Genomic DNA, 24,658 nt, shown 5'->3' with positions numbered 1-24,658 from the left:
TTGACCCTTTCCCAGTGTTTGAGTTTGGGATTTATAAATTTGGGATTTTTGGTTTCTCTCACCGATGCCATGGAAGATTCTGGCGACGGCTCTGCCCGAGAATTCCTGGGCACGGACCCCCTGCTCCTCATATTCCAAAGAAATATAAAGGAATTTTTGGCGTTTTTTTCCATAGAATTTTCAGGGGTTTTTGAAAATTTTCCAAAGAAGTTTTTGGATTTTTTCCTCGCATTTTTTCCATTTTTTCACACTTTTTTTGGGATTTTTGGCCGGAATTTTTGGGATTTTTGGAAATTTTCCAAGTAATTTTTTGATTATTTTCCTCCAATTTTTCAGCATCATTTTTGAGAATTTTTATCATTTTTTCACGGGATTTTTCAGGATTTTTGGATGGAATTGTTGGGGAGTTTTCCAAGGAATTTTAAAGGAATTTTTGGGTTTTTTCCATGGAATTTTTTGGGGTTTTTTTGGAAGTTTTCAAGGAATCTTCTTTGGAACTTCTTTTATTTTGGGCTTGGATTTCTGGGCACTATTTTTGTGCTTTTTGTTCATTTTTTCACGGGTTTTTTTTTAAGTTTTCAAGGAATTTTTTTAGAATTTTTTTGAAGTTTTTTGAATTTTTTCCCTTGGATTTTTCTGAGTAATCTTCGATTTCTTTTCGATTTTTTCACGGATTTTTTACAGATTGTTGGGTGGAATTGTTGGGGATTTTTCCAAGGAATTTTAACAAAATTTTTGGGGCTTTTCCCATGGAATTTTTGGGATTTTTGGAAAATTCCCAAGGAATTTTTTGAGATTTTCCCATGGAATTTTTGACTTCCATTTTTTTAGGATTTCTTTGAACTTTTCCAAGGTTTTTTTTTAGATTTTCCAGGAAATTTTTTGGGATTTTTGGATGAAACTTTTAGAAACTTTTTCAACAATTTTGGGTGATTTCTACAAAAAATTCAAGAAATTTTTAATTTTTTCAACATTTTCTCAAGAAATTTTTCAAGATTTCCTTTGGAATTTTCAGGATTTTGGCTGAAACTTTTTAAGATTCTTTTCCATGGAATTTTTTGGGTTTTTTTTTTTTTTGAAGTTTCCAAGGAATTATTTTGGAGTTTTTTTTGGAATTTTTTTGATTTTTTCCTTGGATTTTTGGTGTTATCTTTGGGGTTTTTTAAATTTTTCCACGGATTTTTGGATTGAATTTTTGTGGATTTTTCCACAGAATTTTTAGGGATTTTTTTTTTTTAAGTTTTCAAGGAATTATTTTGAAGTTTTCTTGGAATTTTTTTTTTTTTTAGTTTTTTCCTTGGATTTTTTGGTGTTATTTTTGGGGATTTTTTTTTTATTTTTTCACGGATTTTTTCGGGATTTTTGGATAAAATTTTTGGGGTTTTTTTTTCCATGGACATTTTCAAGGAATTTTGAAAATTCCCATGAATTTTTTCTTTTGGAATTTTCCAAGGAATTTTATTTTTTTCCTTGGATTTTTTGATGTTATTTTTGATGTTATTTTTGGGGATTTTTTTGATTTTTTCGCGGATTTTTTTGGGATTTTTGGATGGGATTTTTGGGGATTTTTCCAAGGAATTTTAAAGGAATTTTTGGGGTTTTTTCCATGGAATTTTTCGGGATTTTTGGAAAATTCCCAAGGAATTTTTTGAGATTTTCCCATGGAATTTTTGACTTTGATTTTTTTTAGGATTATTTAACGCTTCCAGAGAGCTTCCAGAGACTTTTAGATAAAATTCTTAGAAATTTTTTCAATGAATTTTGGGTGATTTTTAAAAAATTTTCAGAGTTTTTTTTTAAGGAATCTTTCAAGATGTCCTTTGGAATATTCACAATTTTAGCTGAAATTTTTTAGGATTTTTTTTCCATGGAATTTTTCGGGGGTTTTTCTGAAGCTTTCAAGGGACTTTTTTAATGTTGTGAATAAAATTTCGGGATTTTTTTTCCATGGAAATTTTCAAGGAATTTTTAAATTTTCTATAGATTTTTTTTTTAATTTTCTCAAAGGACTTCTTGAATTTTTCAGCGTTATTTTTGCGGATTTTTTTCATTTTTTTTCCCGGATTCTTTGGGAATTTTTGGCTGGAATTTTGGATTTTTTCCAAGGAATTTATTGGATTTTTCTTTGGATTTTTCCGTGCTACTTTTGGGGTTTTTTTTCATTTTTTTCCTGGATTTTTTGGGGATTTTTGGATGGAATTGTTGGGGATTTTTCCAAGCAATTTTAAAAGAATTTTTTGAGTTTTTTCAACACAACTTTTACGGTTTTTCTTGAAACTTTCAAGCAATTATTTTGGAAATTTTTTTGAAATTTCTTGGATTTTTTGGCGTTATTTTTGCGGATTTTTATTCATTTTTTCCCGGATTTTCCCAGGATTTTTGGCTGGAATTTTTGGGAATTTCAGGAATTCTCACCTGTGGAATATTTGGAAGCTCTCCCGCAGCCTCCTGAGCTCGGCCCTGCCCCAGCAATTCAGGGATTCCCAAGGGGATTTCAGGGAGTTTTTGGGGGATTTTTCCAACAAATTTTAAAGGAACTTTTTGTGATTTTTTCCGTTGAATTTTTAGGGATTTTTGAACATTTTCCAAAAAATTTTTTTGTATTTTTTCCAAGGAATTTTTTGGATCTTTTAGCGTTATTTTTGTGGATTTTTTTTCATTTTTTCACAGATTTTTCTGGGATTTTTGGCTGAAATTTTTTAGGGGTTTTTTCCTTGGAATTTTAAAGGGTCTTTTCAAAGCCTTCAAGGATATTTTTTCGGAATTTTTTGGATTTTTTCCTTGGATTTTTCAGCGTTATTTTTGGGGATTTTTTTCATTTTTTCCCTGATTTTTTGGGGATTTTTGAATAAAATTTTTGGGAATGTTCTTCCCATAGAATTTTTAGGAGTTTTTCTTTCAAGTTTTCAAGGAACTTTTTTGGAATTTTTTTAGATTTTTTTTTTTATTTTTTCCTCGGATTTTTCGGCTTTATTTTTGGGGTTTTTTTTCATTTTTTCACGAATTTTTCCGGGATTTTCGCTGGATTATTTTAGGACTTTTTCCCATGGAATTTTTAGGGGTTTTTTTGATGTTTCCAAGGAATTTTTTGGATTTTTTCCTTGGGTTTTTTCGCATTAGTTTGGTTTTTTTTTTTTTAACATTTCACGGATTTTTTTTGGGATTTTTGGCTGGAATTTTCAGGATTTTTTTCAATGAAACTTTCAGACTTTTCTTTTTGACATTTTGAAGGGATTATTTCAGAAGTTTTTTTGGAATTTTTTTGATTTTTTCCTTGAACTTTTTGGCATCAATTTTGCGGATTTTTTTCATTTTTTCACGGATTTTTTTGGGATTTCTGAGTGGAATTTCTAGGATTTTTTGGCGTTATTTTTGCAGATTTTTTTCATTTTTTTCCCGGATTTTTTCCCGGGATTTTTGCCTGGAATTTTTGGGAATTTCAGGAATTCTCACCTGTGGAATATTTGGAAGCTCTCCCGCAGCCTCCTGAGCTCGGCCCTGCCCCAGCAATTCAGGGATTCCCAAGGGAATTTCATACAATTTTTAGGGGATTTTTCCAAGAAATTTTTTGTGATTTTTTCCAAGGAATTTTTAAGGATTTTTAAACATTTTCCAAGGAATTTGTTTGGAATTTTTCAAGGAATTTTTTTGGTTTTTCCTTAGATTTTTTGGCACTAATTTTGGGGTTTGTTTTCATTTTTTCCAAGATTTTTTCAGAATTTTTGGCTGGAACTGTAAGGATTTATTCCCATGGATTTTTTACGGTTTTCATTTAAGCTTTCAAGGAAATTTTCTATTTTTTCCTTGGATTTTTTTTGAGTAATTTTTGACTTTTTTTTTTTTTCCATGGAATTTGTAAGGGTTTTTTTTAAGTTTTCAAGGAATTATTTTGGAATTTTTTTGGGATTTTTTTTATTTTTTCATGGCATTTTTGGGCGTTATTTTCGCGAATTTTTTCCATTTTTTCCCTGATTTTTTGGGGACTTCTGGCTGGAATTTTTGGGATTTTTTTCCCATGGAATTTTTAGGAGTTTTTTTTTCAAGTTTTCAAAGAATTTTTTTGGAACTTTTTTGATTTTTTCCTCAGAATTTTCGGCGTTATTTTTGGGGTTTTTTTTCATTTTCTCACGGATTTTTTTGGGGATTTTTGGATGGAATTTTTGGAATTTTTTTTCCCATAGAATTTTTACGGGTTTTTTTTAAGTTTTCAAGGAATTTTTTGTATTTTTTCCTTGAATTTTTTGACGCTATTTTTGGGGACGCTTTTCATTTTTTCATGAAGTTTTTCAGGAGTTTTGGCTGAAATTTTTCAGGATAATTTTCTTAGGATTTCAAAGGGCTTTTTTGAAGCTTTCAAGCAATTATTTTGGAAATTTTTTTGAAATTCTTTTGATTTTTTCCTGGGATTTTTTTGCGTTATTTTCACGAATTTTTTTTCATTTTTTCCGGGGTTTTTTAGGGATTTTTGGCTGGAAATTTTAGGCTTTTTTAATGGGATTTTTAAGGTTTTTCTTTGACAAGTTCTGGGGATTTTTTTGGGATTTTTTTGCAATTTTTAAAATTTTTTCCTGGCATTTTTGGGTGTTATTTTCACAATTTTTTTCCATTTTTTCCCGGATTTTTTGGGGATTTTTGGCTGGAAATTTTAGGGGTTTTTTTAATGGAATTTTGGATTTTTTACTTTGACAATTCCAAGGAATTCTTTCTTAATTTTTTCGATTTTTTCTTTGGATTTTTTTGCGTTATTTTTGCAGGTTTTTTTCATTTTTTCCCGGATCTTTTGGGGATTTTTGGATGGAATATTTGGATTTTTTAGGAATTTCAGGAATTCTCACCTGTGGAATATTTGGAAGCTCTCCCGGAGCCTCCTGAGCTCGGCCCTGCCCCAGCAATTCAGGGATTCCCAAGGGGATTTCAGGGAGTTTTTGGGGGATTTTTCCAAGGAATTTTAAAGGAATTTTTCGGCTTTTTTTCCATGGAATTTTTAGGGGTTTTTCTGAAGTATTCCAGAATTTTTTCTGGAATTTTTTGGATTTTTTCCTTGGGTTTTTGGGCTCTATTTTTTGTGGGTTTTTTTTGTTTTTTCACGGATTTTGACTGGAATTTTTGGGGGTTTTTCCAAAGAATTTCAAAGGAATTTTTCAAGACTTTTCCCATGGAATTTCTGGAAATGTTTTCAAGGAATTTTTGTATTTTATTTTTTTAAAAGTTTTTTTTATTTTTCCAGGGAATTTTTCAAGATTTTCTTGGGGATTTTCAACGTTTTGGCCGAAATGTTTTAGTATTTTTTTCTTATGATATTTTTTGGATTTTTTGAAGATTTCAAGAAAATTTTTTGGAATTCTCCAAGGAATTTTTTAGATTTTTTCCTTGGATTTTTTGGTGCTATTTGTGGGTTTTTTGGGGATTTTCTTCATTTTTTCCCGGATTTTTTCGGGATTTTTGGATGGAATTTTTGGGGATTTTTTTCAAGGCATTTTTAGGCATTTCTGGAAATTTCCCAAGGAATTTTTTGGATTTTTTCCTTGGACTTTTCGGTGTTATTTTTGGGGTTTTTTTAAGAATTTTTCGAGGATTTTTTGGGACTTTTGGATGGAATTTTTGGAGTTTTTTCCAAGGAATTTTTAGAGATTCTTGGAAATTTTCCAAGGAATTTTTTTGGAATTTTTCAAGAAATTTTTTTGGTTTTTCCTTAGATTTTTCAGCGCTATTTTTGGGGTTTTTTTTCATTTTTTCCTGGATTTTTCCTGGATTTTTGGCTGGAATTGTTGGGATTTTTTCCCATGGATTTTTTAGGGATTTTTTTGAAGTTGCCAAGAAATTTTTTTTTTGAAATTTTTTGATTTTTTTCCTTGAAATTTTCAGCGTTATTTCTGGGGTTTTTTTTTAAATTTTCTCACAGATTTTTTTGGGACTTTTGGCTGGAATTTGTGAAATTTTTTCCCATGTAAAGTTTAGGAGTTTTTCTTGAAGTTTTCAAGGAATTATTTTGGAACTTTCTTTGGAATTCTCTTGGAAGTTTCTTGATTTTTTTCCTTGGATTTTTTGGAGTTATTTTTGGGGGTTTTTTTTTAATTTTTTGAGAATTTTTTTCGGGATTTTTGGATAAAACTTTTGGGATTTCTTTTTCCATGGACATTTCCAAGAAATTTTGAAATTTTCCATGGATTTTTTTTGGAATTTTCCAAGGAATTCTTTTGGTTTTTTCTTAGATTTTTCGGCGTTATTTTTCGGGTTTTTTTTCATTTTTTCCCAGATTTTTTTGGGATTTTTGGCTAAAAATTTTAGATTTTTTTCATGGAATTTTTAGTTTTTTTCTTCGACAATTTCAAGGAATTTTTTTTTAATTTTTTCGATTTTTTTTCTTTGGATTATTCAGCGTTAATTTTGAGAATTTTTTCCATTTTTTCCCGGATTTTTTGGGGATTTTTGCCCGGAATTTTTGGGATTTTTCAGGAATTCTCACCTGTGGAATATTTGGAAGCTCTCCTGGAGCCTCCTGAGCTCGGCCCTCTCCCTTTTCCTGCCCCAGCAATTCAGGGATTCCCAAGGGGATTTCATGGAATTTTTGGGGGATTTTTCCAAGGAATTTCAAAGGAATTTTTGTGATTTTTTCCATGGAATTTTTAGGAATTTTTGGAAATTTCCCAAGGAATTTTTTGAAGAATTTTTTTGGTTTTCCGTTAGATTTTTCGGCGTTATTTTTGTGGATTTTTTTCATTTCTTGCCGGATTTTTGGGGGTTTGTGGCTCGAATTTTTAGGGTTTTTTCCATGGAATTTTTAGGAGTTTAAGTTTTCAAGGAATTTTTGTGGAATTCTTTTGGAATTTTTTATAAAATTTATTTTTTCCTTGTATTTTTTGACGCTATTTTTGCGGATTTTGTTTTTATTTTTCACGGGTTTTTTGGGGATTTTTGGATGGAGTTTTTGGGATTTTTGGATTTTTTCCAAGGAATTTATTGGATTTTTCTTTGGAATTTTCAGTGCTATTTTTGGGTTTTTTTTTTTTTTTTTTCATTTTTTCACGGATTTTTTTGGGATTTTTGGATGGAATTTTTGAGATTTTTTTCAATGAAATTTTCAGGGAGTTTTTTTCTTAAGTTTTCAAGGAATTATTTCAGAAGTTTTTTTGGAATTTTTTTGATTTTTTCCTTGACTTTTTTCGCATTAATTTTGCGGATTTTTTTCATTTTTTCACGGATTTTTTTGGGATTTTTGACCGGAATTTCTAGCATTTTTTGGTGTCACTTTTGCAGATTTTCTTCATTTTTTCCCGGATTTTTTGGGGATTTTTGGCCAGAATTTTTGGGATTTTTGGGAATTCTCACCTGTGGAAGATGTGGAAGCTCTCCCTCAGCCTCCTGAGCTCGGCCCTCTCCCTTTTCCTGCCCCACAAATTCAGATTTTCCGTCACCGAATCCAAATCCTGCGGGCTCAGATCCCCCCGGGCGCGGACGTGGAAGGAAAATTCCCCAAATTCCAGCGGGATCCCGGAGCTCCTGCAGGCTGGAATTCCCAAAAATCACAGGGAGGATTAGGCTGAGGAATTCCAACAAAATTCCCAAAGTTTTGGTGGAATTATCTCGAAAATGGCTCAAATTTTGGCCTGAAATTCCCACGGAATTCTCTCAAAATTTCCCCCAAAATTCCCCAAAATTTTCCCAAAACTCCCATGGAGATTCCTCAAAATTCCCCTGAAAAATCCCTCCAAAATTCTCATAAAATTTCCAAAAATTTTCCCAAAATTCCCCTGAAAAATTTTCAAAAATTCCGTTAATCTCCCTCCAAAATTTTCCCAAAATCCCCCACAAAATTCTTATAAAATTCATAAAAATGTTCCCAAAATTCCCAAGAAATTCCCCCCAAAATTTTCCCAAAATTCCCATGGAAATCCTCCAAAATTCCCCTGAAAAATTTTCCCAAAATTCTCATAAAATTCCCAAAAATTTTCCCAAAATTCCCCCAAAATTCCCAAAGAATTCCTTCCAAAATTCCCAAGAATTTTCCCAAAATTCCCATGGAAATCCCTCAAAATTCCCCAGAAAAATCGCCCAAAATTCTCATTAAATTCCCAAGAGTTTTCCCAAAATTCCCCTGAAAAATCCCCACAAATTCCCTTCATATCTCTCCAAAATTCCCCCCAAAATTCTCAAGGAATTCCCTCCAAAATTCCCAAAGAAATCCCTCAAAATTCCCCTGAAAAACCTCCAAAAATTCACTTCATATCCCCCCCAAAATTCTTCCAAAATCCCCTCAAAATTCTCATAAAATTCATAAAACTTTTCCCAAAATTCCCATGGAAATCCTTCAAAATTTCCCTGAAAAATCTCCCAAAATTCTCATTAAATTCCCAAGAATTTTCCCAAAATCCCCCTAAAAAATCTCCAAAAATTCTCTTCATATCCCCCCAAAATTCTCATAAAACTCCAAAAAAATTTCCCAAAATTCCCCTGGAATTCTCCTGAAATTCCCATGGAATTCTCACAAAATTTCCCCCAAAATTCCCAAGAATTTTCCCAAAATTCCCATGGAAATTCCTCAAAATACCCCTGAAAAATCTCCCAAAATTCCCATGGAATTCTCTCAAAATTGGCCCAAATTCCCCAAGAGTTCTCTCCAAAATTCCCAAGAATTTTCCCAAAATACCCATGGAAATCCTTCAAAATTTTCCTGAAAAATGTCCCAAAATTCTCATAAAATTCCCCCCAAAATCCCCAAAACTTAAAAAAATCCCAAAAATTCCCATAAAATTCTCCAAAATTCCCAGAAAACTCCCAAAAATTCTCCAAAAGTTCCCAAAACTATTGCCAAAAAATTCCCAGAAAATTCTCCAAAAAATTCCCCAAAGAAATCCCAAAAATTCTAAAAAATTCCCAAAAACTCCCAAAAATTCTCAAAGACTTCCCAAAATAATTTCCAAAAAATTCCCCAAAAATCCTAAAAAAGTCCCAAAATTTCCCCCCAAAATTCCCTAAAAATTAAAAAAATTCCCCAAAATTTCCCCAAAATTCCCCAAAACTTAAAAAAAATCCCCAAAAATTCCCATAAAATTCCCCAAATTTCCCAAAAAACTCCCAAAAATTCTCATAAACTTCCAAAAAATATCCTCATAAACTTCCCAAAAAAATTCCCCAAAAAATTCCCTAAAAATTCTAAAAAATTCCCAAAATTCCCCATAAAAAATCCCCAAAAATCCCCAAAAGTTCACCAAAAATTTCCCAAAAAATCCAAAAAAATTCCCAAGAATTTCCCAAAAAAAAAAATTCCCAAAAGTTCCCAAAAATGGGGAATTTGCACCGCGTTTGATGGAGTCCCTGAGCCTGGCGAATTCCCAGCCCCTGGCGCCGCTCAGGGCGACGGCGTCGAATTCCAGAGACCCCGAAATTCCCAAATTTCCTGAAATTCCCGAAATTCCTGAGGAGCCCTGAGACAGCAGGAATGCCAGGGGAGGGCACCTGCAAAAAATCAACAAAAATTCCAAAATTTTTACAAAATCTTTTCCGATTTTTTCTCATTTTTTTACCCAAAATTTTGCAATTTTCTCCCAATTTTCCACCAAATTTTCTTTAAAATTTTCCTTTCTTACCCCCAAATTTTCCCCAAAATTCCCGAATTTTTACATTAAAACTTTCCCTAAAATGGCAAAGAACACTCCCCAATTTTACCCCAAAATTTAAAAAAAATTTTCCAATTTTACCCCAAAATTTCCCCCAAAGTTTCCCAATTTTTACATTAATACTTTCGCCAAAATTTCAAAAAACAATTCCCAATATTACCCCAAAATTTCCAAACAATTTCCCAATTTTACCCCAAAATTTACCCCAAAAATTTCCCAAAATGTTCCCAAAATTTTCCTAATTTTAACCCAAAAACTTCCCCAAAAACGTCCCAATTTTACCCCAAAAGTCTTCCTAAAATTTCCAAAAAATTTTCCCAATCTTTCCACCAAATTTTTTAAAAAAATTCCCCAATTTTCCCCAAAAATTTTCCCCAAAATTTCACCCCAAATTACCCCCAGAAAATTCAAATTTTTTCCCCAAAATTCCCAAAAAAATTCCCAAGTTTTCCACATTTTTACCCCAAATTGTCCCAGACTTTCCCAGGTTTTCCCCCAAATTTTCCAAAAAATTTCCCAATTTTACCCTAAAGTTTTCCCTAAAATTTCCAAAAAACTTCCCAATTTGTCCCCAAAATTTTAAAAAGAAATCGCAATTTTGCCCTAAAAATTCCTCCAAAATTCAAAAAAAATTTCCCAATTTTGCCCCAAAATTTCCCCCAAATTTTGAAAGAAATTCACAATTCTACCCCAAAGTTTCCAAAGAATTTCCCAATTTCACCACAAAATTCTCAAAATTTCAAAAAAAATTCCCAATTTTACCCCAAAATTTTCAAAAACATTTTTCCCACTTTTGCCCCAAAATTTTCCCCAGATTTTCAAAAAAAAAAAACCCAATATTCCCAAAAAATCTTCCCAAAATTTCCAATAAAATTTCCCAATTTCTTGTCAAAATTTTCCCCAAATTTCCCCAATTTTACCCCAAAATTTTCCCCCAAAATTCCCCCAGAAAATTCAAATTTTTTCCCCAAAATTCGTCCCAAGAATTCCCAAATTTCTGCTCCATTTACCCCAAATTTTCCACATTTTTACCCCAAACTGTCCCAGACTTTCCCAGGTTTTCCCCCAAATTTTCCTAAAAAATTTCCCAATTTTACCCCAAAATTTTCCCTATGAATTTCAAAATTTGCTCCAATTTCCCCCCAAAAATTCAAATTCTTTTCCCTAAAATCCCCCTAAAAACTCAAATTTTTTTCCCCAAATTCCCCCTAAAAGTTCAAATTTTTTCCCCAAATTTTTCTTTTTTCCCCAAAATTTCCTAATTTTTACCCCAAATTGCCCCCAAAAATTCAAGTTATTTACCTTAAAACCCCCCGAAAATTCTGATTTTTTTCTCCCAAAAAATTCAACTTTTTTCCCCAAAATTTCCCAATTTTCCCCCCAATTCCCCCCAAAATAGTCAAATTATTTTCCCCAAAATCCCCCCCAAAAATCCAAATTATTTTCCCTAAAATCCCCCTAAAAATTCAACTTTTTTCCCTCAAAATTCCCCCAGAAAATTCAAATTATTTCCCCCAAAACCCCCCTAAAAATCCAATCTTTTTTCCCGATTTTTACCCTAAAATTCCCCCTAAAAATTCAAATTGTTTTCCCTAAAAATCCCCCTAAAAATCCCAATTTTTTCCAATTTTTCCCCCTTTTTTCCCCCAAAATTTCCCTATTTTTCCCCCAAAAAAATCAATTTATTTCCCCCAAAAATCCCATTTTTTTCCGATTTTCCCCCTTTTTTTCCCCAAACTCCTCCAAATTTCCCCCCAAATTTCCCCCCAAAAATAAAAACTATTTTCCCTAAAATCCCCCTGAAAATTCAAATTATTTTCCCCCAAATATCCCCCAGAAAATTCAAATTATTTTCCCTAAAATTGCCCCTAAAAATTCAAATTTTTTCCTCAAACTTCCCTCTTTTTTTTCCCCAAAGTTTCCCCCAAAGATTTAATTTTTTTCCCCAAAATCCCCCAGAAAACTCAAATTTTTTTCCTAAATTTCCATTTTTTTCCCCCAAAATTTCCTGATTTTTACCCCAAATTTCCCCCTAAAAATTCAAATTTTTTTTCCCAAATTCTTTTCCCAAATTTTCCTCTTTTTACCCAAAAATTTCCCAATTTTTACCCCACATTTCCCCCAAAAAATTCAAATTAATTTCCCCTAAATTCCCCAAAAAATTCGAATTATTTTCCCCCAAAATCCCCCCAAAAATCCAATTTTTGTCTGATTTTCCCCCTTTTTTTTTTTCCCAAACTCCTCCAAATTTTCCCTTTCACCCCCAGGACCTTTGGCCACCCCCAGAATTCCAGAAATTTTGGGAAAATTTGGGGAATTTTGGGAATTCTCACCGAGCGGCCGCGTCCTGGATTGACCCCGGGACAGAACCGGGGGCAGGAGCTGCAGGAAATCCCCCGGGAGCTGCTCCAGCAGCGTCAGAAGGGTCTCAATTCCTAAAAAAATCAAAATATTGGGAGAAAAATTCAAAATTTGGAAAATTCAGCAAAAAAAATGGGGAATTTTGGTGAAAAAATGGGGAAATTAGGGGCAAAAATGCAAAAAAAATCGAATTTTTTGAGGGGAAAAATGGAAAAAAATGGGAAAAAATTTGGATTTTTTGGGGGTAAAAATTTAGGTTTTTTAGGGGAAAAAATTCGGATTTTTTGGGGAAAATATTCAGGAATTGAAGGGTAAAAAAATGCAAAAAAAATCGAATTTTTGGGGGAAATTTGGAGAAAAAAATGGGAAAAAATTTGGAATTTTTAGGGTAAAAATTGGGAAATTTGGGGAAAATTTTGGGGAAAAATCAGAAAATAAACTGGAAAATTTGGTGCAAGTTTGGCCGGGATTTAGGAGAAAAAATGGAGAAAAATTGAATTTTTTTGGTAAATTTAGGGTGCAAATTGGGGCAATGAGGAATTGCTGGGACAGGATGGGGTCAGAAGGGTTTCAATTCCTAAAAAATCAAAATATTTGGGGTGAAAAATTAAAAATTTGGAGAATTCAGCAAAAAAAATGGGGAATTTTGGTGAAAAAATGGAGAAAATCGGTGAAAAAATGGGGAAATTACAGGGAAAAATGCAAAAATAATCGAATTTTTTGTGGGAAAAATGAAAAAAAAATCGAATTTTTGGGGGGAAATTTGGGGAAAAAATGGGAAAAAATTTGGATTTTTTGGGGGTAAAAATTGGGATTTTTTTTTGGGAAACAATTTGGATTTTTTGGGGAAAAGAATTCAAAAATTGAAGGGGAAAAATGAGAAAAAAATTTGGAATTTTTGGGGTAAGTTTGGGGTAAAAATTGGGAAAATTGGGCAAAAACTTTGGGTGAAAAGATGGGGAATTTAGAGGCAAAAATGCAAAAAAAAAATCGAATTTTTTGGGGGAAAAAATGAAGAAAAAATTCGGATTTTTTGGGAAAAAAATCCAGGAATTGAAGGGGAAAAATGAGAAAAAAATTTGGAATGTTTGGGGTAAGTTTGGGGTAAAAATTGGGAAAAAATTTGGGAAAATTGGGCAAAATTTTGGGTAAAAAAATGGGGAATTTAGGGGCAAAAAGGCAAAAAAAATTGAATTTTTTTGGGGGAAAATGAAAAAAAAAATTGAATTTTTGGGGGAAGTTTGGGGAAAAAATGGGGAAAAAATCAGGAATTGAAGGGTAAAAAAATGCAAAAATAATCGAAGTTTTTGGGGGAAAAATGAAAAAAAAAATTGGAAAAAATTTGGATTTTTTGAGGAAAAAAATTCAGGAATTGAAGGGAAAAATGAGAAAAAAATTTGGAATTTCTGGGGTAAGTTTGGGGTAAAAATTGGGAAAGTTGGGCAAATTTTGGGTGAAAAAATGGGGAATTTAGAGGCAAAAATGCAAAAAAAATTTGAATTTTTGGGGGAAAAATGAAAAAAAAATCAAAATTTTGGGGGGAAACGTGGGGTAAAAATGGGAAAAAATTTGGATTTTTAAGGAAAAATTTGGGTTTTTTGGGGAAAAAATTCAGGAATTGAAGGGGAAAAATGAGAAAAGAATTTGGAATTCTTTGGGTAAGTTTGGGGTAAAAATCGGGGAAAAAAATTGGGAAAATTGTGGAAAATTGGATTAAAAATGAGAAAATTTTGGGAGTAAATTTGAGGGAAAGTGAAAAAAATTTGGTAATAATTTGGATTTTTGGGGAAAAAACTTGGATTTTTTGGGGGAAAGAATTCAGGAATTGAAGGGGAAAAATTGAGAAAAAATTTGGAATTTTCAGGGTAAGTCTGGGTAAAAATTGGGAAATTTGGGCAAAATTTTGGGTGAAAATGCAAAAAAATTCGAATTTTTGGGGGCAAAAATGGAAAAAAATTTGGAAAAATTCGGATTTTTTGGGGGAAAAATTCAGCAATTGAAGGGGAAAAATGAGAAAAAATTTGGAATTTTTGGGGTAAGTTTGGGGTAAAAATTGGGAAATTTGGGCAAAATTTTGGGTGAAAAGATGGGGAATTTTGGTGAAAAAATAGGGATTTAGGGGCAAAAAATAAAAAAAAATCGAATTTTTTGGGGAAAAATGCAAAAAAAATCGAATTTTTTGGGGGAAATTTGTGGAAAAATGGGGAAGAAAAAAAAAATTTGGATTTTTAGGGAAAAAATTCAGGAATTGAAGAGGAAAAATGAGAAAAAAATTTGGAATGTTTGGGGTAAGTTTGGGGTAAAAATTGGGAAAAAATTGGGAAAATTGTGGAAAATTGGATCAAAAATGAGGTAATTTTGGGAGTAAATTTGAGAAAAAATGAAAAAAAAATTGGAAAAAATTTGGCACAAATTTGGGTTATTTGGGGAAAAATTTGAATTTTTTTGGGGAAAAAAATTCAGGAATTGAAGAGGAAAAATGAGGAAAAAATTGGAATTTTTGGGGTGAAATTGGGCAAAATTTTGGGTGAAAAAATGGAGAATTTGGTAAAAAAATAGGAGATTTAGGGGCAAAAATGCAAAAAAAAATCGAATTTTTTGAGAGCAAAAATGGAAAAAAATCGGAAAAAGAATTGATTTTTTTGGCAAAAAATTGGTTTTTTGGGAAAAAAATTCAGGAATTTTTTGGGAAAAATTTTGGCTTATTTGGGAAAAGTTGGGGAAAAAATTCAGGAATTGAAGAAGAAAATGAGAAAAAAATTTGGAATTTTGGGGTAAGTTTGGGGTAAAAATTGGGAAATTTGGGCAAAATTTTGGGTGAAAAAATGGGGAATTTTGGTGAAAAATAGAGAAATTAGAGGCAAAAATGCAAAAAATTTTGAATTTTTTTTGGGGAAAAAAGGAAAAAAATCGAATTTTTAGAGAAAAAATGAAAAAAAAAATCGAATTTTTGGGAGGAAATTTGGGGAAAAAATGGGGAAAAATTTGGATTTTTTGGGGTAAAAATTGGGAAATTTGGGAAAATTTTGGGTGAAAAATGCAAAAAAAACCGAATTTTTTGGGGGAAAAAAATGAAAAAAAAATCGAATTTTTGGGGAAAAAATGGGAAAAAATTCGGATTTTTTGGGGAAAAAAATTCAGGAATTGAAGGGGAAATATGAGAAAAAAATTTGGAATTTTTGGGGTAAGTTTGGGGTAAAAATTGGGAAATTTGGGCAAAATTTTGGGTAAAAAAATGGGGAATTTAGAGGCAAAAATGCAAAAAAAAAATCGAATTTTTGGAGGAAAAATACAAAAAAATTGAATTTTTTTGAGGAAAAATGAAAAAAAAAACGAATTTTTTGGGAGAAATTTGGGGAAAAAATGGGAAAAAAATCGGATTTTTAGGGAAAAAATTTGGATTTTTTGGGGTAAAATTGGGAGACATTTTGGCAAAAAATTTAAGAGAAAAATGGGGAAAAATAAAAATTTTTTTTTAAAATTTTGGGGCAATTTTGGGGGAAAAAATGGGAATTTTTTGGGAAAAAAATGGGAATTTTTGGGGGAAAAAAATGGGAATTTTGGGGGAAAATTGGGAAAACTTTGGGTAAAAAATTGGAAATTCACCCAAAAATTTCAGGGAATTGATGGGGGAAAAAGAGAAAAATTCAGATTTTTTTGGTAAAATTGTGAGAAATTTTGGCAAGAATTTAGGGGAAATTTTTTTTTTTTTTTTTTAAATTTGGGGCATTTTTGGGGATAAAAATGGGAATTTTTGGGGATAAAAAAAGAGAATTTTTGGGGGAAAAATGGGAATTTTTGGGAAAATGGGGGGAAAAATTGGAAAAACTTTGGATAAAAAATTGGGAAAATTCAGCCAAAAATTTCAGGAATTGAGGGGAAAAAAAGAGAAAAATTGGATTTTTTGGGAATAAGTTTTAAGTAAAAATTGAAAATTTTGGAGCAAAATTTAGGAAAAAATCAGGAAAAAATGTGAATTTTTGAGGGAATTTGGGGGAAAAAATTTGATTTTTTGGGAGAAAATTTTGGGGGAAAATGAGAGAAAATTGGAATTTTTGGGGTAAATAAACGGCAAAAAAAATTGGGGAAAATTGCAGAAAAAAGGGATTTTTCAAGGGAATTTGGGGAAAAAAGAGAATTTTTGGGGCAGAAAATGGGGAAAATTAGGGAAGAAAAAAATTGAAATTTTTTCTGAAATTTTGGGGAAAAATTTGGGGAAAAATTGGAGAATTTTAGGGAAAAATGAGAAATTTGGGGGAAATAAATTTGGAATATTTGGGTTAAATTTCAAAGGAAAATTGATGGGAATTTGGGGAAAAAAATTGAATTTTGAGGTAAAAATGGAGAAATTTAATGGAAAATTAAAGGGATTTTGGGTTGGGGAGAAATTTGGAAAAAAATGAGAATTTTAGGGCAAAATTTGGGGAAAATTGGATTTTTTTTTTTTTTTGGTTATTTGTAGAAAAAATTTGGGGGAAAATTTGGATTTTTTTGGGGTAAATTTCAGGGAAAAATGGGGGAAAAATGAAGAAAAAAGGGAATTTTCAAGGGAATTAATTGAGGAAAAATGACAGAAAAAAGGGAATTTATTAAAGAAAAATGACAGAAAAAAGGGAATTAATGAAGGAAAAAATGACAGAAAAAAAGGAATTTTTAAAGGAATTAATTGAGAAAAAATGACTGAAAAAATGGGAATTTATTAAAGAAAAAATGACAGAAAAAAGGGAATTTTTAAAGGAAAGATGTCAGAAAAAAAGGGAATTAATGAAGGAAAAAATGACAGAAAAAAGGGAATTTTTAAAGGAAAGATGTCAGAAAAAAAGGGAATTAATGAAGGAAAAAATGACAGAAAAAAGGGAATTAATTAAGGATAAAATGGCAGAAAAAATGGAATTTTCAAGGGAATTAATTAGGGAAAAATGACAGAAAAAAGGGAATTAATTAAGGAAAAAACGAAACAAAAAAAAGAATTTTCAAGGGAATTTATTAAGGAAAAAATGACAGAAAAATGGGAATTAATGAAGGAAAAATGACAGAAAAAAGGGAATTATTTAAGGAAAAAATGACAGAAAAAATGGAATTTTCAAGGGAATTAATTGAGGAAAAATGAGAGAAAAAAGGGAATTTTTTAAGGAAAAAATGACAGAAAAAAGTGAAATAATTAAGGAATTAATTAGGGAAAAATGACAGAAAAAAGGGAATTTTCAAGGCAATTAATTGACGATAAAATGACAGAAAATATGGAATTTTTAAGGGAATTAATTGAGAAAAAATGAGAGAAAAAAGGGAATTAATGACAGAAAAAATGGAATTTTCAAGGGAATTTTTTGGGGAAAAAAGGGGGATTTTGGGAAAATGAAATTTTTGGGGATTTGGGAATTTGGAATTTTTAGATTTTTGGATAAATTTGGATTTTTTACCCTCCTGCCTCAGGTCCAGGCTCTGCTCCAGCTCCTGCACGGGGAGGGCGCGCTCGTGGCCTCGGCATCTCCTGGCTGGAATTTCCTGCAAAAAAAGAAATAAAAATAAAATTTTTTATTATTAAAAATAAAATTTTTTTTAGTTTTTAATGGGATTTAAGGCTGGGAATTTTTCGGGATTTTTTGGGAATTTTTTGGGGTGAAAATAAGCCCAAAATTTAAATTTTTTTACAAAAAATCCCCTAAAATTCCAATTTTTTCTCATTGAAAATTTGAATTTTTTCTCATTAAAAATTCAAATTTTTTCAGTGTTTAATGGGATTTAAGGCTGGGAATTTTTCGGGATTTTTTGGGAATTTTTTTGGGTGAACATAAGCCCAAAATTCAATTTTTTTGAAAAAAAATCCCCTAAAATTCCATTTTTTTCTCATTACAAATTCAAATTTTTTCAGTGTTTAATGGGATTAAAGGCTGGGGATTTTTCGGGATTTTTTGGGAATTTTTTTGTGTGAAAATAAACCCAAGATTCAAAATTTTTAGGAAAAAAACCCCTAAAATTCCAATTTATTCTCGTTAAAAATTAAAGATTTTTCAGTGTTTAATGGGAATCAAACGTGGGAATTTTTCTGGATTTTTTGGGAATTTTTTTGGGTGAAAATAAGGCCAAAATTCAAATTTTTTTTGAAAAAAATCCCTTAGAATTCCAATTTTTTTCTCATTAAAAAATCAATTTTTTTCAGTGTTTAATGGGAATCCAACGTGGGAATTTTTCTGTGTGAAAATAAGCCCAAAATTCAAATTATTTATGGAAAAAATCCCCTAAAATTCCAATTTTTTCTCATTAAAAATTCAAATTTTTTCAGTGTTTAATGGGAATCAAACGTGGGAATATTCCTGGATTTTTTGGGATTTTTTCTGTGTGAAAATAAACCCAAAAATCAAAATTTTTAGGAAAAAAATCCCAAAAATTCCAATTTTTACTCATTAAAAATTCCCAATTTTGGGGGATTTATTGAGAATTTTCCTGTAATTCCTTATTAAAAAAAAAAAAAAAAAATCCAATTTTTTTTCTCATTTTTTGGGGAATTTTCCTGCCAAAAATTCCAATTTTTTTTCCCATAAAAAATTCAATTTTTTTTCATTTTTTGGGGAATTTTCCTGCAAAAAAATCCAATTTTTTCCCCATTAAAAATTCAATTTTTTTCCATTTTTTGGGGGAATTTTTCTGCCAAAAAATCCAAATTTTCCCCATAAAAAATTCAATTTTTTTTCATTTTTTGGGGAATTTTCCTGCCAAAAAATCCAATTTTTCCCCATTAAAAATTCAATTTTTTTAATCATTTTTTGGGGAATTTTCCTGCCAAAAAATCCAATTTTTTTCTCATCAATAACTCAATTTTTTTTTCATTTTTTGGGGAATTTTCCCGCCAAAAAATCCAATTTTTTCCCCATTTTTTGGGGAATTTTCCTGCCAAAAAATCCAATTTTTTCCCCATTAAAAACTCAATTTTTTTTTCATTTTTTGGGGAATTTTTCTGCCAAAAAATCCAATTTTTTTCTCATTTTTTGGGGAATTTTCCTGCCAAAAAATCCAATTTTTTTCTCATCAATAACTCAATTTTTTTTTTCATTTTTTGGGGAATTTTCCCGCCAAAAAATCCAATTTTTTCCCCATTTTTTGGGGAATTTTCCTGCCAAAAAATCCAATTTTTTTCCCATTAAAAACTCAATTTTTTTTCATTTTTTGGGGAATTTTTCTGCCAAAAAATCAAATTTTTTCCCCATTCAAATTTCCCTTTTTTCCCCATTTTTTGGGCTCCAAACCTGGGAATTTTCCTGGATTTTTTGGGAATTTCCTGTGGAAAAAAACCCAAAAATTCCAATTTTTACTCATTAAAAATTCCCAATTTGGGGGGATATATTGAGAATTTCCTTGGAATTCCTTATGACAAAAAAACCCAAAAAATCCAATTTTTTTCCCATTAAAAATCCAATTTTTTTTCCATTTTTTTGGGCAATTTTCCTGCCAAAAAATCCAATCTTTTCCCCATTAAAAATCCAATTTTTTCCCCATTAAAAACTCAATTTTTTTCTCATTTTTTAGGGAATTTTCCTGCCAAAAAATCCAATTTTTTTCAAATAAAAACTTAATTTTTTTTCCAGTTTTTGGGGAATTTTCCTGCCAAAAAACCCAATTTTTTCCCCATTCAAAACTCAATTTTTTTCATTTTTTGGGCAATTTTCCTGCCAAAAAATCCAATTTTTTTTCATCAAAAATTCAATTTTTTTTCATTTTTGGAGGAATTTTCCTGCCAAAAAATCCAATTTTTTCCCCATTCAAATTTCCCTTTTTTCCCCATTTTTTGGGCTCCAAACCTGGGAATTTACCTGAAATTTCCTGTGGAAAAAACCCCAAAAATTCCAATTTTTACTCATTAAAAATTCCCAATTTTGGGGGATTTATTGAGAATTTTCCTGGAATTCTTTATGGAAAAAAAAAAAAAAACAAAAAATTCAATTTTTTTTTTCATTTTTGGGGAATTTTCCTGCCAAAAAATCCAATTTTTTTTTTCATTTTTTGGGGAATTTTCCTGCCAAAAAATCCAATTTTTTCCCCATTAAAAATCCAATTTTTTTTCATTTTTTGGGGAATTTTCCTGCCAAAAAATCCAATTTTTCCCCATTAAAATTTCCTTTTTTTTCCCATTTATTGTGCTCCAAACCTGGGAATTTTCCTGTTTTTCAGGACATTTACAAGGCACAAAAACTCTTTGAACCAAAGCCTTGACCGCCCAATAATCCACCGAATTTTCATGGATGTGACGCCGCAATTCCAGAAAATCCTCGCCCTGGAAGGAAAAAAAATTCAAAATTAATTCCAAAATTTAAAATTTGAGGAAATTTTCCAAAAAAAAATCCCAAAAATTTGGCGCAAATCCTTAAAAATTCCACCAAAATTTCAATTTTTTACCCCCAAAAATTCAAATTTATACCAAAAATTCAATTTTTTTGCCTCAAATCCCCCAATTTTTTCTCATAAATTCCCCAATTTTTTTCCCAAATTTTCTAAAAATTTCCCCCCAAATTTTTGAATTTTCCCAATTTTTTTGATTTTTTCCCAATTTTTTCTCACAATTTTGCCCCAATTTTCCACAATTCCCCCAACATTTTCCCAATTTCTTCCCGATCTTTTCCCCCAAATTTTCTCTGATTTTTTCCCAAATTTTTCCCAATTTTTTGCACATTTTCCCCACATTTTTTCCTTAAAAATTTCTCAATTTTCCCCCAATTTTCCCCTAAAATTTTTCCCAATGTTCAATAAGTTTTCCTGATTTTCCCCAAAATTTTCCCTCATTTTCCCCAAACTTTTACCAATTTTTCCTGATTTTTTCAAAAATTTCCCAAATTTTTGCGATTTTTTCCCAAATTTTTCTCAAAATTCTGATTTTCCCCACAATTTCCCCGGATTTTCCCCAAATGTTATCCTGATATTTTCCAATTTTTTCCCAATTTTCCCTCCAATTTTCTGACATTTTCCCTCAAAATTTTCCTGATTTTTCATCTAATTTTCCCAAAATTTCACCCAAATTTATCCTTATTTTCCCCCATTTTTTCTCCCGATTTTTCCCTTTTTCCCCCCACTTTAACCAATATTTTCACCAAATTTTTCTTATTTTTCCTGGTATTTTCCAAGTTCCCCATTTTTTTCCTGACTCTTCCCCAATTTTTGACTAAAATTTCCTCCAAGTTTTCTTAATTTTTGTCCAATTTTTTGCTAAAATTTCCACCAAATTTTCTCAATTTTTGTCCAATTTTTCCAAATTTTTTCTCGATTTTCCCCCATAGTTTCCTGATTTTTTCCCCCAATTTCCCCCATAATTTCTCCCAACCATTTCCCAATTTTCCCTAAATTTTCCTCCATGTTTTCCCCAATTTTTTCCTTAACTTTCTCCCAATTTTCCCCAAAACTTCCCTTAATTTTTTCCTGATTTTCCCCCAAGTTTTCCTCAAAATTTTCCCAATATTTTCCTGATATTTTTCCAATTTTAACTCTTGCTGTGGTGCGTTCTTAAGTTTGTTCGTTTGCTCCCCCCATTTTCTGTATTAAATGGTTTCTCCCTTTCCCAGGACTTCCTGTTGCTACCCTGCCAGTTAGGTTGCCATGGAAACGAAACTGCTCCTCCCCTGGTTTCTCTTATAAAGTGAAAGTGCCTCCTCCTTGGGCTCAGTCAATCTCTCCTTTTCTCCTCCCAGGTTTCCAGAATTTTCTTTTCTCTGGGAGTTATGGTTGGCTGTAGCCCCGGAGCCGCTCCTCCCTGGCCTTCGCCCCTCACCAGACAGCCGGATCCAGGGCCGTGGACGCCGCCGCGCAAACTCTTTCCTAGTTTCTCCTCATTGCCTCACCCTTTTGTGAGGGAAGCCATGAACGCTCTCAGGGGGGCTCTGGTTCCGCACAGCGCCCACATCCCGCCGGCCATGAACGCTCTCAGGGGGGCTCTGGTTCCGCACAGCGCCCACATCCCGCCGGCCATGAACGACCTCAGGGGGGCGCCCACACCCTGCCGGCCATGAGGGACCCCCTCAGATCCCGGCAGCCATGAACGCCCTCAGGGGGGCTCTGGTTCCGCACAGCGCCCACACCGTACCCGCCATGAGGGATCCCCTCAGGGAGGCGCCCACACCTTGCCCGCCATGAACACCCTCAGGGGGCCCCCCACACCCGGCCCGCCATGAGGGACACCCTCAGGGGGCTCTGGTGCCGCACAACACCCACACCCTGCCGGCCATGAGGGACCCTGTCAGATCCCGGCAGCCATGACCTCCCTCAGGGGGCTCTGGTGCTGCACAGCGCCCACAACCTGCCTGCCATGAACGCCCTCAGATCTCGGCAGCCATGAACGCCCTCAGGGAGCTCTGGTGCCGCACAGCGCCCGCACCCTGCCCGCCATGAACGCCCTCAGATCCTGGCAGCCATGAACGCCCTCAGGTAGCTCTGGTGCCGCACAGCGCCCGCACCCTGCCCGCCATGAACGCCCTCAGATCCCGGCAGCCATGAACGCTCTCAGGGGGCTCTGGTGCTGCACAGCGCCCACAACCTGCCTGCCATGAACGCCCTCAGATCTCGGCAGCCATGAACGCCCTCAGGGAGCTCTGGTGCTGCACAGCGCCCACACCCGGCCCGCCATGAATGCCCTCAAGGGGGCGTCCACACCCTGCCCGCCATGAGGGACCCCCTCAGATCCCGGCAGCCATGAACGCCCTCAGGGGGGCTCTGGTTCCTCACAGCTCCCACACCCGGCCCGCCATGAACGCCCTCAGATCCCGGCAGCCATGAGGGACCCTGTCACATCCCAGCAGCCATGAACTCTCTCAGGGGGTTCTGGTGCCACACAACACCCACATTCCTGACAGGCATGAACGCCCTCAGGGGGGCTCTGGTGCCGCACAGCGCCCACACCCTGCCCGCCATGAATGCTCTCAGGGGGATGCGCACACCCGGCCCGCCATGAGGGACCTCCTCACATCCCGGCAGCCATGAACGCTCTCAGGGGGCTCTGGTGCCTCACAGCGCCCACACCCGGCCCGCCATAAACGCCCTCAGGGGGCTCTGGTGCCGCACAGCGCCCACACCCGGCCCGCCATAAACGCCCTCAGGGGGGCTCTGGTTCCTCACAGCTCCCACACCCGGCCCATGAACGCCCTCACATCCCGGCAGCCATGAACGCCCTCAGGGGGCTCTGGTGCCTCACAGTGCCCACACCCTGCCCATGAACGCCCTCAGGGGGCTCTGGTGCCGCACAACACCCACACCCTGCTCGCCATGAACGCCCTCAGGGGGGCTCTGGTTCCTCACAGCTCCCACACCCGGCCCGCCATGAACGCCCTCAGGGGGCTCTGGTGCCGCACAGCGCCCACACCCTGCCCACCATGAATGCCCTCAGGGGGCTCTGGTGCCGCACAGCGCCCACACCCGGCCCGCCATGAACGCCCTCAGGGGGCTCTGGTGCCGCACAGCGCCCACACCCGGCCCATGAACGCCCTCAGGGGGCTCTGGTGCCGCACAGCGCCCACACCCGGCCCATGAACGCCCTCAGGGGGCTCTGGTGCCGCACAGCGCCCACACCCGGCCCATGAACGCCCTCAGGGGGCTCTGGTGCCGCACAGCGCCCACACCCTGCCCGCCATGAACGCCCTCAGGGTGCGGCGCCGCCGCTCGGCGCTCAGCCCGGCGTGGTACACAGCGCACACCTGCATGGCTTCTCTTTGCCCTGCAAAAATCAACAATTCATCGCTTTCCTTGCAATTCCAGCTTTTTCCCCTCACATTCTGTGAAATTCCCCAAAAATTCCCCAAAAAATCTGTATTTTTCCCCTCAAATTCCCTGATTTTTCTGAAATTTTTGCCCACGTTTTCTTGAAATTTCTCAATTTTCCCGCCAAAACTCACATCTGCTTTTCCCAGACAGTCCCCCAATTTTTCATTTTCTCCCCAAAATTCCACATTTTTTCCCAAATTCTTCAATTTTTTCCTAATTTTCCCGAAAGTTTTCTCCAAATTTTTCCCCAAATTCCTCCAGAAATTCCAGATTTCCCCCAAATTCTCCCCAAATTCCCCAAGTTTTCCTCATTTTCCCCCAAATTTCCCCAATTTTTTCCCAAAATTCCCAAATTTATTTTCAAAATTCTCCAAGTTTTTCCCCAAATAATTTCAATTTTCTCCCCAAAACTGGCCAAATTTTCCCCCATTTTTCCCCCAAAATTTGTCCAAATTTTCCCCACATTTTCCCCCTAATTTCCCCAATTTTTTCCTGGTTTTGGACCCATAATTTCCAAATTTTCCTCCAAATTTCCCCCAAAATTCCCCAAATCCCCCCAATTTTCCCAAATTTTTTCCCAATTTCCCCCTAATTTTTGGCCCATAATTCTCCAAATTTTCCTGATTTTACCCAATTTTTTCCCCAAATTTTCCCATTCCCCGCAAATTCCCAATTTTCCCTTTTTCCCCCAATTTTTTTCTAATTTTCCCCCTAAATTCCTAAATTTTTCTCTAATTTTTTCCTGATTTTCCACCAACTTTCCCCCCAAATTTCTCCAAATTTTCCACATTTTTTTCATTTTTCCCACAAAATCCACATTTTTTCCCAATTTTTCCCCTTATTTTCCAAAATTTCCCCCAATTTTTTCCCAAATTTCCCCCATTTTTTTTGTGATTTTCACCCCCAATTTTTTCCTCCAAATTTTCCCCATTTTTTTCATTTCT

General features: G+C 34.4%; 1 long non-coding RNA gene across 1 annotated transcript; it reads right to left on the bottom strand.

Annotated features, from left to right (window-relative positions):
* Positions 1-7,318: 7,318 nt before the first annotated feature.
* On the bottom strand, positions 7,319-20,659 carry LOC141731903 (uncharacterized). The gene is made up of 5 exons (XR_012583805.1): positions 20,122-20,659; positions 17,399-17,483; positions 11,951-12,052; positions 9,299-9,456; positions 7,319-7,507 (listed from the first exon to the last, which is right to left on the bottom strand). It is a non-coding gene; the product is annotated as an uncharacterized LOC141731903 (long non-coding RNA).
* Positions 20,660-24,658: the final 3,999 nt, after the last annotated feature.

Source organism: Zonotrichia albicollis, chromosome 26 (genome assembly GCF_047830755.1).
Source record: "Zonotrichia albicollis isolate bZonAlb1 chromosome 26, bZonAlb1.hap1, whole genome shotgun sequence".
Lineage (NCBI taxonomy): Eukaryota > Metazoa > Chordata > Aves > Passeriformes > Passerellidae > Zonotrichia > Zonotrichia albicollis.
Note: the sequence above shows the minus strand (reverse complement) of the source record. Positions and strands in the feature narration are given on the sequence as shown.